Here is a 10,741-nt window from a genome sequence, read left to right as displayed (position 1 = left end):
GGGAAGCATTAAGGGTGCAGTAATGAAACAACAGGACAAGTATGTTACAGCTTAATGAATTGCTAGTCTAGGTAGTTCAATCAAAGTAGGCCAATATTGATGTGCCTTTAGAAAGACAGATGGGATATTTCATGTGCCATTCAATTTAATGAATTGTCAGGGAGCAAAAATCTCTAGTTTGTGTATAATCATTTCTGAGCAGTGGCGGAGGAAACTAAATTATAAGAAGATGTATTTCATTTCAGCTATGGAAGAAACAAAGACATATTTGAGAGTTCAAAGAAGTTTTGTGTTTGGTTTTTTAAAAACAGTCAGTTATTTTACAGAAATTAACTGTTGTCCAAAGCGACTCATCTATTGAATCTGAATACATGAATAGGGTTTGAAAACCTCATAACAATATGTCAGAAAAAGTAAAGAATTTTGAATTCACAGATTAAAAGATAAAAGGGAATGGGGTTGGAGAAAGAGTTTCAGATATAGGCAGGATAGAAGCTGAATCTGAAATGTCTAGAGGTAGAACAAGGACATCGAGGGCTATGTGTCAGTCATCTTTGTATCCCTCAATATGTAAATGCTCACTATGTGCTTGAATGAAAAAAGGAGGGCAAAGAATGATTCCAAAAAGCTTTAAAGTTTTTTAAACGAGACTGTGTGCCAAGGATTTTCTCATTTACATTACTCCTCAAAACAATTCTACAAGGTAGGTATTATTATTATGTCCCTCTTCAAAAGAAAAAACTGAGCCTCAGGACAAGTCAACCTACCTTATAGGTAGCAGACCTGGGTAGGAACATACCTAAATGCTTCAACTTCCATCCTCTCTTTCTGCAAATTACTGCAAACTTCACTGAAGATTGACAAGAATGCAAGAAAATATTTTAGGGCCAGCATTCTCTAATTCTCTCAGTAGGTCAGTTTCCTTGGTGACATATCAGATCAAAAGAATAGGAATTAAACACTAAAAATTGGGTCAGAAATTTAATGGTTTTCATTAATTTGGAAGTAAAGGAAAAATTAAGGAAGATATTCCTTGATATTTTCACTGTAAACATATATTTCCACCTCCTCCTGCCCCTCATGGAAATTACGTATTCATATGAATTTCAATATTTGATTTAAAAGAAAAAAAAAAAAGCTATGGACTAGCATTCTTTTCCACAGTAGGCCAATGAGAAGAGATGTCTGTTGCAGAGAAAAATAGGAGTGACAAAGGAAAGGACAACTACTGAGTTTGGAGAAAAGGAGGTGGCTAGACAACTGATCTAGAAGTGTTCCAAGACTTGATATCAGAACGAGATTCCAGTACCTTTAGATTCTTACCCTTACTGTCTCCCAAAGCCCAAAGTAGCATTAACAATGCTGAACTCACAATCCCCAACTTAGAGTTGTTAGGAGCAAATGGTAGAGTTACAATTTGTCTTTATGATGTACCAAGTAAATTTTACCATTAAAAAGATACTGTTAATTATGGCATTTCATTCATTCAACAGAATTTATTGAGTGCTCTTGCCAGACACTGTTTTGAGTGTTGGGTGTATAGTGCAAACAAAATAAACAAAATTCTGCTCTCAAGGAGCTTACATTTTAATTGGGGGAGATAGACATTGAACACAGAAATAGAATAGAAAAGGCTGGAGACAGAGCTGAGCATGCTTGCACCTTAGAATAATTTTTATCAGAGAAGACCTTAGTGAGACGTTGACCCTTGAGTAAAGACCTAACTGAGGGAGGGATTGAGCCCTGTGGATTTGTAATGAAAAAGTATTTCAAGCAGAGGGAAGGAACAGTGAGTCCAAATCTTCAGGTAAAATACAGTTTGCTGTGTTGAAAAACAGCAAGGTGTAGAGTGTATCTGTATAGAATGATTGAAAATGTGGTAAGACAAGTGAGCTCAGAGAAGTAAGAGCTGCATGGCCATGTATCAATGTATTGGCACTCATACTGATGCTGTATTTTACTCTGAGTGACACGGACAGCCAATAGAATGTTGTGAGTATAACTGTGAGGTGTTCCAATTTGAGCTTCAAAGGTTTGTCCTGGCTGTGGTGTAGAACTTAGTCTTTTCAAAAGGCAAGGGCAGAATCAGATTGAGTAGTAGCTTATATTTTATTCTAGGAAAGAAGTGGTGGTCATAGCCATGGGAGCTGTGTGAAAATGACAGGATGCTGAATATTTTTGGAAACTATATGCAAAGGAACTGTTGAAGAAAATGAAGGTCAATATTGATGCCAAAATGTTTGGTACCTGGAAATGATCAGTATTAATCAGAGACCTGGAGTTGAACCTTATTTTTGTGGCAAATCTAGAAAGGTAGACCTTCTCCCTGTGCTGAGTGTGTCATACTCTGATGGTACCCAGAGAGTGGTTATTTGCATTGATTAGAAAACAACAACAATGAAAAGATCATACCTGGCATTTTATGAAAAGGAAGAAAGAATTATAAGTAATTCTTTCTGAACATGAGAATGATCAGAGCCTAAGAGGAATCAAGAAATTGAGTTAGCACTTTACTTAATCAAGCAGTAAGGGGAAAGAATTTAGTTGGGATTCCAACCATAATTAGTAGGCTCAAGACAAGGAGAGGTAAATCAAGCAAAACAGACAGGAGATGAAATTGATCTGGTATGTGTTAAGAGTAGATAGATGCATTATTAATCAGCCACACCCTGTAGGAGTAAGAAAAACCACAAGAGCATGAGAACTTCTTAAAAGCTTTTTTAATATAGAGTTCAAAAGCCACTGTCCATAGATTTATCATGCCTTCCACCCATGCTTATTTTAAAATCTCTTTCCACCAGCAGAGGGCAACTTAGATGGAAGCACTCTCTTTGGAAAGAGGAGTTACTTATCAAGTACAAGCACCTCTAGTTTATCTTCCTGGGACAGGAATTATTCAATGACTTGCTGCTATGGTAACAAGACATAAGGCAAATAGAAATAACCATTAAGGCTATTATAACTTTCAGCTTTTAGAAAAGTGTTTTAGAAGCTTCAAACATTCATAGCTGCTTCTTATTGTTTTCTCATACCACTCTTAAACTGCTTTTACAATTCTTTCAAGAATGTAACCAAAAGATAAAGTTAAAGAATTAAATTTAAAAAAATCTATTTATTCCATTTCAAAGGGAGGGAAAAATTACATATTAACCTTTGATGAATAAAGTTCCTATTGTTGCAGTCTGCTTTGTGTAGGGAATGGCAGGGAGCCACATTGACTTGGCTAAGAGGGAGTTGTAACAAAGAAAACTGTCATAAAGTAACACAGCACCTGTGAGAGATCAATGCAGGAGTGTTCATTAAACTAAGACAAGAAGTATTGATCTACAAGACCCGAGGAGAGCCTCAGGGGACTTTTCAATGGTGTGGAGTCAGGAGGGAGAAGCAGAGATGGGCGAACTAAACTATGTTTTTATTCTGTTTCCTTTATCCAAAGTAGAGTTTGCAGTCTAACTACCAGAACAAATAAAAAAGAAATGGAGTACCAGAATTTTTAAAGTAAGGAGAGATAGAAGTACCCATTAAAACACCTATGCAGCTGAAGAAAATGTGTTTACATGGATTTACTCCAAAATTTGAGCATATTTCTACTAGTGTTTCGGAAGATTTCATTTGGACAGTGTTAATAAGTAGAGTATATTCAGCTGTCAAATATAAAGGAAAAACATTTGAACAAGACCAACATTCTTTATGACTCTGAAATTTGAAAGGAACAATTCTGCATAGCTAGTAAAAGACAATCAAATTTTTAAGATGGGAAATAGTTCATGGTCTAAGAACTTGCTTCTACTCACATTTTTTAGTATTCAACTACTAACAGATGTTGATGTCAACCACCAACAACTCCTTATCCTTTAAAAATACAAATTATGAACACTACTAAATTCTACTTCCTAACATAAAACTGCAATAGTGGATTAATTGATAAAGAAAGACATAAAATCCAGAAGAGCAACTTGGAGATAATATGCATTCATACCAGATTCTCTCAATAAATACATATTTCCTACTACATTCTAAGCTTTCTGCTACATTTGGTTTGGAGCTCAAGTTCAAACCTTACAACAAATGTGGTCCAAGTCTGCATGGAGTTTATATACAATCATACCTCAGAGATAATGAGGATTCAGTTCCAGAAACACCACAATAAGGTGAACATTGCCATAAAGCAAGTCACATGAACGTTTTGGTTTCCCAGCACATATAAAAGTTACGTTAACACTATACTATAGCTTATTAAGTGTGTGATAGCATTATGTCAAAAACACCAATGCATGCACCTTAATTTAAAAATACTTTATTGCTACAGAATGCTAACTACCATCTCAATGAGTCATAATCTTTTTACTGGTGGGGAGGCTTGTCTTGATGTTGATGTCTGGTGACTGCTCAGGGTAGTGGTTGTTGAAGATTGGAGTGGCTGTGGCAAGTTCTTAGAATGAGAGAACAATGAAGTTTGCAACATCGATTGACTCTTCCTTTTACAAAAGTTTTCTCTGTTCTATGAGATGCTGTTTGATAACATTTTACCCATAGTGGAACTTCTTTCAAAATTGGAGTCAATCCTCTCAAAACTTGCCACTGCTTTATCAACTAAGTAGGTGTACTTTCCTAAATCTTTTATTGTCATTTCAACAATGTTCACAGCACCTTCACCAGGAGTTTCCTTCTCAAGAAACCACTTTCTTTGCTCATCCATAGGAAGCATGTCCTCATCTGTTAAAGTTTTATCATAAGCAGAGAAATCCAGTCACATCTTCAGATTCCATTCTAATTCTAGTTCTCTTGATGTTTCCATCATATCTGCAGTTACTTTCTCTATTGAAGCCTTGAACCCCCCAAAGTCATCCATGAGAGCTGGAAAAAAGTTCTTCCAAATTTCTATTAATGTTGATATTTTGACTTCCTCCAATGAATCATGAATGTTCTTAATGGCATCTAGAATTGCGAATCCTTTCCAGAAGGTTTTCAATTGACTTTGCCTAGATCCATCAGTGGAATCACTATCTATGGCATCTATATCCTCACGAAAATTATTTCCTCAATAATAGGACTTGAAAATCAAAATGACTCCTTGATTCATGGGTTCCAGAATGGATGTTGTGGTAGCAGGCATGAAAAGAGCATTCATCTTATTATGCATCTCCATCAGAGCTCCTGGGTGAACAGGTGCATTGTCAATGAGCAGCAAACTTTGGAAAGGATTTTTTTTTGCCCTGAGCAGGGGGGCTCAACAGTGGGCTTAAGTCTTCAGTAAGCCATGATGTAACAAATAAGCTGTCATCTAGGCTTTATTTTTCCATTTATAAAGCACAAGAAGAGTAGATTTAGCATAATCCTTAAGGACCTTAGGATTTTCAGAATGGTAAATGAGCATTGGCTTCAACTTAAAGTCACCAGCTGCATTAGCTTCTAACAATGGAGTCAGTCTGTCATTTAAAGCTTTGAAGCCAAGCATTGACTTCTCTCCAGCAATGAAAGTTATAGATGGCATCTTCTTCCAGTATAAAGCTGTTAATCTACATTGAAAATCCGTTGTTTAGTGTAGCCACCTCCACCAATTATCTTAGCTAGATATGGATAACTTTCTGCAGCTTCTACATCAGCACTTGCTGCTTCTTTTAGGTTATGGAGATGGCTTCTTCTTCGACCTCATGAACCAAACTTTGCTAGCTTCAAACTTTCCTTCCACAGCTTCCTCATCTCTCTCAGCCTTCACAGCATTGAGGAGAGTTAAGGTCTTGCTCTATATTATGATTTGGCTTAAGGGAATGTTGTGGCTTGTTTGATCTTCTATCCAGACCAATAAAATTTTCTCCATATCAGCAATAAGGCTGTTTTGCTTTCTTATCATTCATGTGATAACTAGAGTTAACTGGAGAAGTTTTAATTTCCTTCAAATTCTTTCCTGTTCCCTCAGAATTTGGCTATTTTTCACAAGAGGCCTAGTTTTTGCCTTATCAGAGCTTTCAACATGTCTTTCTCACTAAGTTTAATCATTTTTATGTTTTGATTTAAAATGAGAAATGTGTGGTTCTTCCTTTCACTTGAACACTTAGATGCCACTGTAGATTATTAATTGGCCTAATTTCAGTATTGCTGTGTCTCAGGGAATAGAGAGGCCTGAGAAGAAAGACCAGTTGGTGGAGCTGTCAGAACATTCATAACATTGGGAATCTTCTATGGGTACAGTTTGTGACACCCCAAAACAATTTCAATAGTTAAATCAAAGATCACTGATCACAGTTTACCATTATGATAATGAAAAAAGTGTTAAATATTGTAAGAATTACCAAAATGTGACACAGAAACAATTGGGAAAATGGTGTCATACACCTTTAATTTGTAGAAAACATAATATTTGCAAAGTGCAATAAAGCAAAGTGCAATAGAACAAGGTATGCTTGTACAAATTATGGGGGGAAATAATCATATAATCATGCAAAGAAGTAAATAATTACAAAAAGTGATGTACAAAATAAAAAGGCAAAATATCATTAAATTCTATACCATGAATTACCTATTTGTTCCAGTTTGCTAATGCTGCTGTTTTGCAAGACACCAGAAATGGACTCTTTTATAAAGGCGGTTTATTTGGTTACAATGTTACAGTCTTAAAGCTGTAAAGTGTCCAAGGTAAGGCATCAACAATTGGGTACGTTCACTGGAGAAAGGCCAATAGCATCTGAAAAACCTCTGTTAGCTGGGAAGTCACGTGGCTGGCATCTGCTTGCTCCCAGGTTGCATTTCAAAATGGTGTTCTCCAAAATGTCAGTGTCAGCTTTCAAGGGCCTTCTTTAAAATGTCTCTCTAAGCTGCAGCTGTGAGCTCCTTCTGTCTGAGCTTTTATAGGGCTCCAGTGATTAAATTAAGACCCATGCTGAATGGTTGAGGCCACACCTCTATGGAAATAATCTAATCAAAGGTATTAACCCACAGTTGGGTGAGTCACATCTCCATGGAAACAACCTAATCAAAAGGTCCCAACCTAATCAACACTAATATGTCTGCGCCAACAAGATTGCATTAAAGAACATGGTGTTTTGTGGGACATAATACATTCAAACTGGCACACTACTCAATATTTTTCCTGAAGATATGGATTTTCAATAAATATTTGAAGTATCTGTACTTACCCAGATGAGGAGAGTAGATATGGGGGAGGGGAAGAGAGTGGAAGGGCTTTCTAGGCTTAGGGAGTAGCATGCATGATGATCTTGAGTAGTAAGGGAGTATGTTTTAGTTTCCTAGGCTGCTCAAAAGATACCATGACATGGTTTGGCTTAAACTATGGGAATTTATTAGCTTACAAGCTTGTAGTTTTGAAGCAGTGAAAATGCCCAAATCAAGATAGCATCAAGGTGATGCTTCTTTTCAAAGACCAGCTGCCAGTGATCCTTGTCTCCTCTGCCACATGGCAAGGCACATGGCTACATCTGTTGATCTCTCCCTTCTTTTCTGGGTATCACTGCTTTCAGATTCTTGTTTCTGTCGCTTTCTCTCTTTGTTTTGCTTCTAATTAGACTTCAGTAATAGGATTAAGACCCATCCTGAAAGCAGCAGGTCACATGTAACTGAAGAAGCGTCATCAAAAAATCCTACTTAAAATAGGCTCACACCCATAGAAATGGATTAAATTGAAGAACACTTTTTTTCTGGGGTAGACACAGCTTCAAATCACCACACTCCACCTACTGGATCCAAAAATGAAGAAGACATGTTCTTTCTACATGCAAAATACATTCATTCCATCACAATATCCCAAAAACCTTAAGTAATTTCAATACAATACCAAGTACATAGTCTCTCAAAATCAGTTATAGGTATGGTCTGTCCTGGGGCACAATTCCCCTCCATCTGTGAAAATAAGAAAAGTTACCTGCTTCTGATATACAATGGAAGGACATTTCCATTCCCATAAGGAGAAACTGGGAGGAAAACAGAGGTCAACAGTCCCCCCAAATTCCAAAATCTTGCAGGGCCCTCTGCATTAGATTTCAAGGTCTGACAGTAATCTATAGAACGATGTTTTGTCTTCTGGGCCTGATAGAGCAGCAGACTTACCTTTGCAATTGTTTGTGCAGCAGCCGTGCTCTCCCCAACACTGTGGTGAAGACTCCACCCTCTGAGAAAACTGGGTTGGTGGCCACTATCTACAGTCCTCAGGGAATAAGCCCTAACCCCTGAGAACACTGGGGTGGTAGCACTCTTCCTGAATAATGGGGTGTAAGGCCTGCCCTCTCCAAGCTCCAGGACAGACTCAACCTTTTCTCATAGTGGGTGAACCCACTCCCACTCTTCTGGCCTGAGAAGACATCTTCAGGACAGATCTCAACTTCCACAGTTCTGCCTTTGGGGTGATTTTTCCTTCAATCTGTCCCTTTTCTGTCTCTTATAGCCCAGGCTGGCAGTGGTCCCGTTCATACAGATCTTGCAAAATTTGTTGGTTTTGCATGTAGTACACAGGGATCCAAATCATCAGACAAAAGAACTTTCCACAAATCCTCTCTGGATAACTGTATTTCTAATCCTGACTTGCACTGAAATGGTTGACTGGGTTCATGCTCCATTAAACCTTCATATGCAGCAATATTCTCTGGGGGCTCACTTTCTGGAAGCTCTGAATTTTCCAAACCATCAACTTCTGGTTCATTTTTGCCCAGGAGTTCAGTTCTTAGCTTATTCCTTTCTTCTCACATTTTACTATAAGCTGCAAGAAGAATTTAGGTAGCATTTTCAAAATTTAGCTTCAAAATCTCTTCAGCTAAATATCTGACTTAAACATTCTCAAATTCTGCCTTTCAACCAGTGTCAGAACTCAATTTTGCCAAATTCTCTGCCACTTTAAAGCAAGGAGCATCTTTCTTCCAGTTTCCAGGAGCACATTCATCATTTCCTTCTGAGGCCTCATCAGAAGTATCTTCAGTGTCTATATTTCTATGAAGAGTCTCTTCAAAGCAATCTAGATTTCCTCTATCAATTACCTCACAATTTTTCCAGCCTCTACCCATTATCCAATTCCAAAGCTATTTCCATATTTTCAGCATTTACCATAGCAGCATGCCATTCTCATACCAAATCTGTTTTAGATTCCTGGGCTGCTCAAAGTGGATACCACGAAATGGTTCAGCTAAACAATAGGAATATGTAGTTTACAGTTTGCAGCCATTAAAATGAACAAATCAGAGCATCATCAAAGCTGTCCTTTCTTCCCAAAGACTAGCTGCCAGTGATCCTTGCCACTTCTGCCTCATGGCAAGTCACATGGCAGCATTTGCTGGCCTTTCCTTTCTCTTTCACATTTTGTTGCTTTCAGCTTCTTCTTTCCATGGTTATCTCTCTTTGTCTTGCTTCAATTTATAAAGGACTCCAGTAGTAGGATCAAGAACCATCCTGAATGAGGTGGGTCACACCTAACTGAATTAGCCTCACCAAAAGACCCTACATACAATGGGTTCACACCCACAGGAATGGATTAAATTTATGAACATGTTTTTATGGGGTACAAACAGTTTCAAACCATCACAGAACATGATACTTTAATCAACTGAAAGAAGAACTGGGTGACTGAAGCCCAGAGAAGAAGAAAAGAAAGGTCATATGAGGCCAGCAAAGTAAGTGGAAGTCAAACCAGACAAAATCATGAATGCCATGTTAAGTTTCTATCCTACTATTAATGGTGAACCATGAAATTTTGAGATTTGAAATTGCACCATCAGAATTATACTTTTAAAAGGTGCTGCAACATGTAGAACATGCTATAGAGGGGGCAAGAATATCTGTAAATAGACTAATTAAAAGACTATTGCAGTAAAATAATTGTGAAGTGATGGAGGCTTGGAAGAGCATACTGGAAGTGGAATTTTTGAGAAGTGGCTTGATCAGGAAGTCAGAGCTGGACTGAAATTTATGGAATATCAGCATACTGACATTACTTATTTGAGATAATTAAGTGCTTAAATAAAATGTTTGTTAAAAGATAGAAGACAGGGCTTCTGGTTAACAAAGATGGTGGCATAAAACAGGGTGCTCTTAAACCACAACATCCTTGAACAATTAGCAAAATCTGGCAGAGCCAACTTCCTCCAAACTCCAGAAAACAGTTAAAGGGCTGCAGTTTGGAAAAGGCTGAATCAAGAAAATGCAGCTTTAAAAATTATAGGAGAACAATTATAGAAGCTTTTGGTGTCTTTCCTGGACCTGCCTTCAAACTCTCCATAGCACAGAGTGGAGCCAGAAGCCTGTCTCACCACTATGGGTCTCTGGTCCTGTTCTGGAGAGAGCAGAGTACTATGTGCCTACTGGGTACCTGTATGTTGGTATCACCTATCAGGTGGCAGCATAAAAGATTGAACCAGGAAACTCAACTTCTATCTGTCTCAGTCTGCTAGAACTTTCCCTGCAAAGAGAAGAATTTTGTGGACAGCTAAAGCAGTGTAAAAACAATTGATTTAAAGCAGCTTGGGGCAAAGTATTACTTGCCTTAAGTTATTCAACAGAGAACCTGGAGGGGGAGAAAATCTATTTCATGGGAAGTAGAGGGGGTATTAGGGTTTCTGTAAATGAGAGAATTCCTAAGGCCATGAATAAGACCTTGACTAAGAAAAAAGGTAAAAATCCTGCATATTCATTTGCCTCTGGCTGATCTTCTTGATAGGAGGACTAACAGTGATGGAGGTAAACAGCTAATGCAGAGGTAAATTTCGAAGAAAGTGAAAGGTGTTTTTTTTGCATTCGTTTC

This window comes from Choloepus didactylus, chromosome 3 (assembly GCF_015220235.1).
Source record: "Choloepus didactylus isolate mChoDid1 chromosome 3, mChoDid1.pri, whole genome shotgun sequence".
Taxonomy (NCBI): domain Eukaryota; kingdom Metazoa; phylum Chordata; class Mammalia; order Pilosa; family Megalonychidae; genus Choloepus; species Choloepus didactylus.
This window is presented reverse-complemented; position numbering follows the sequence as displayed.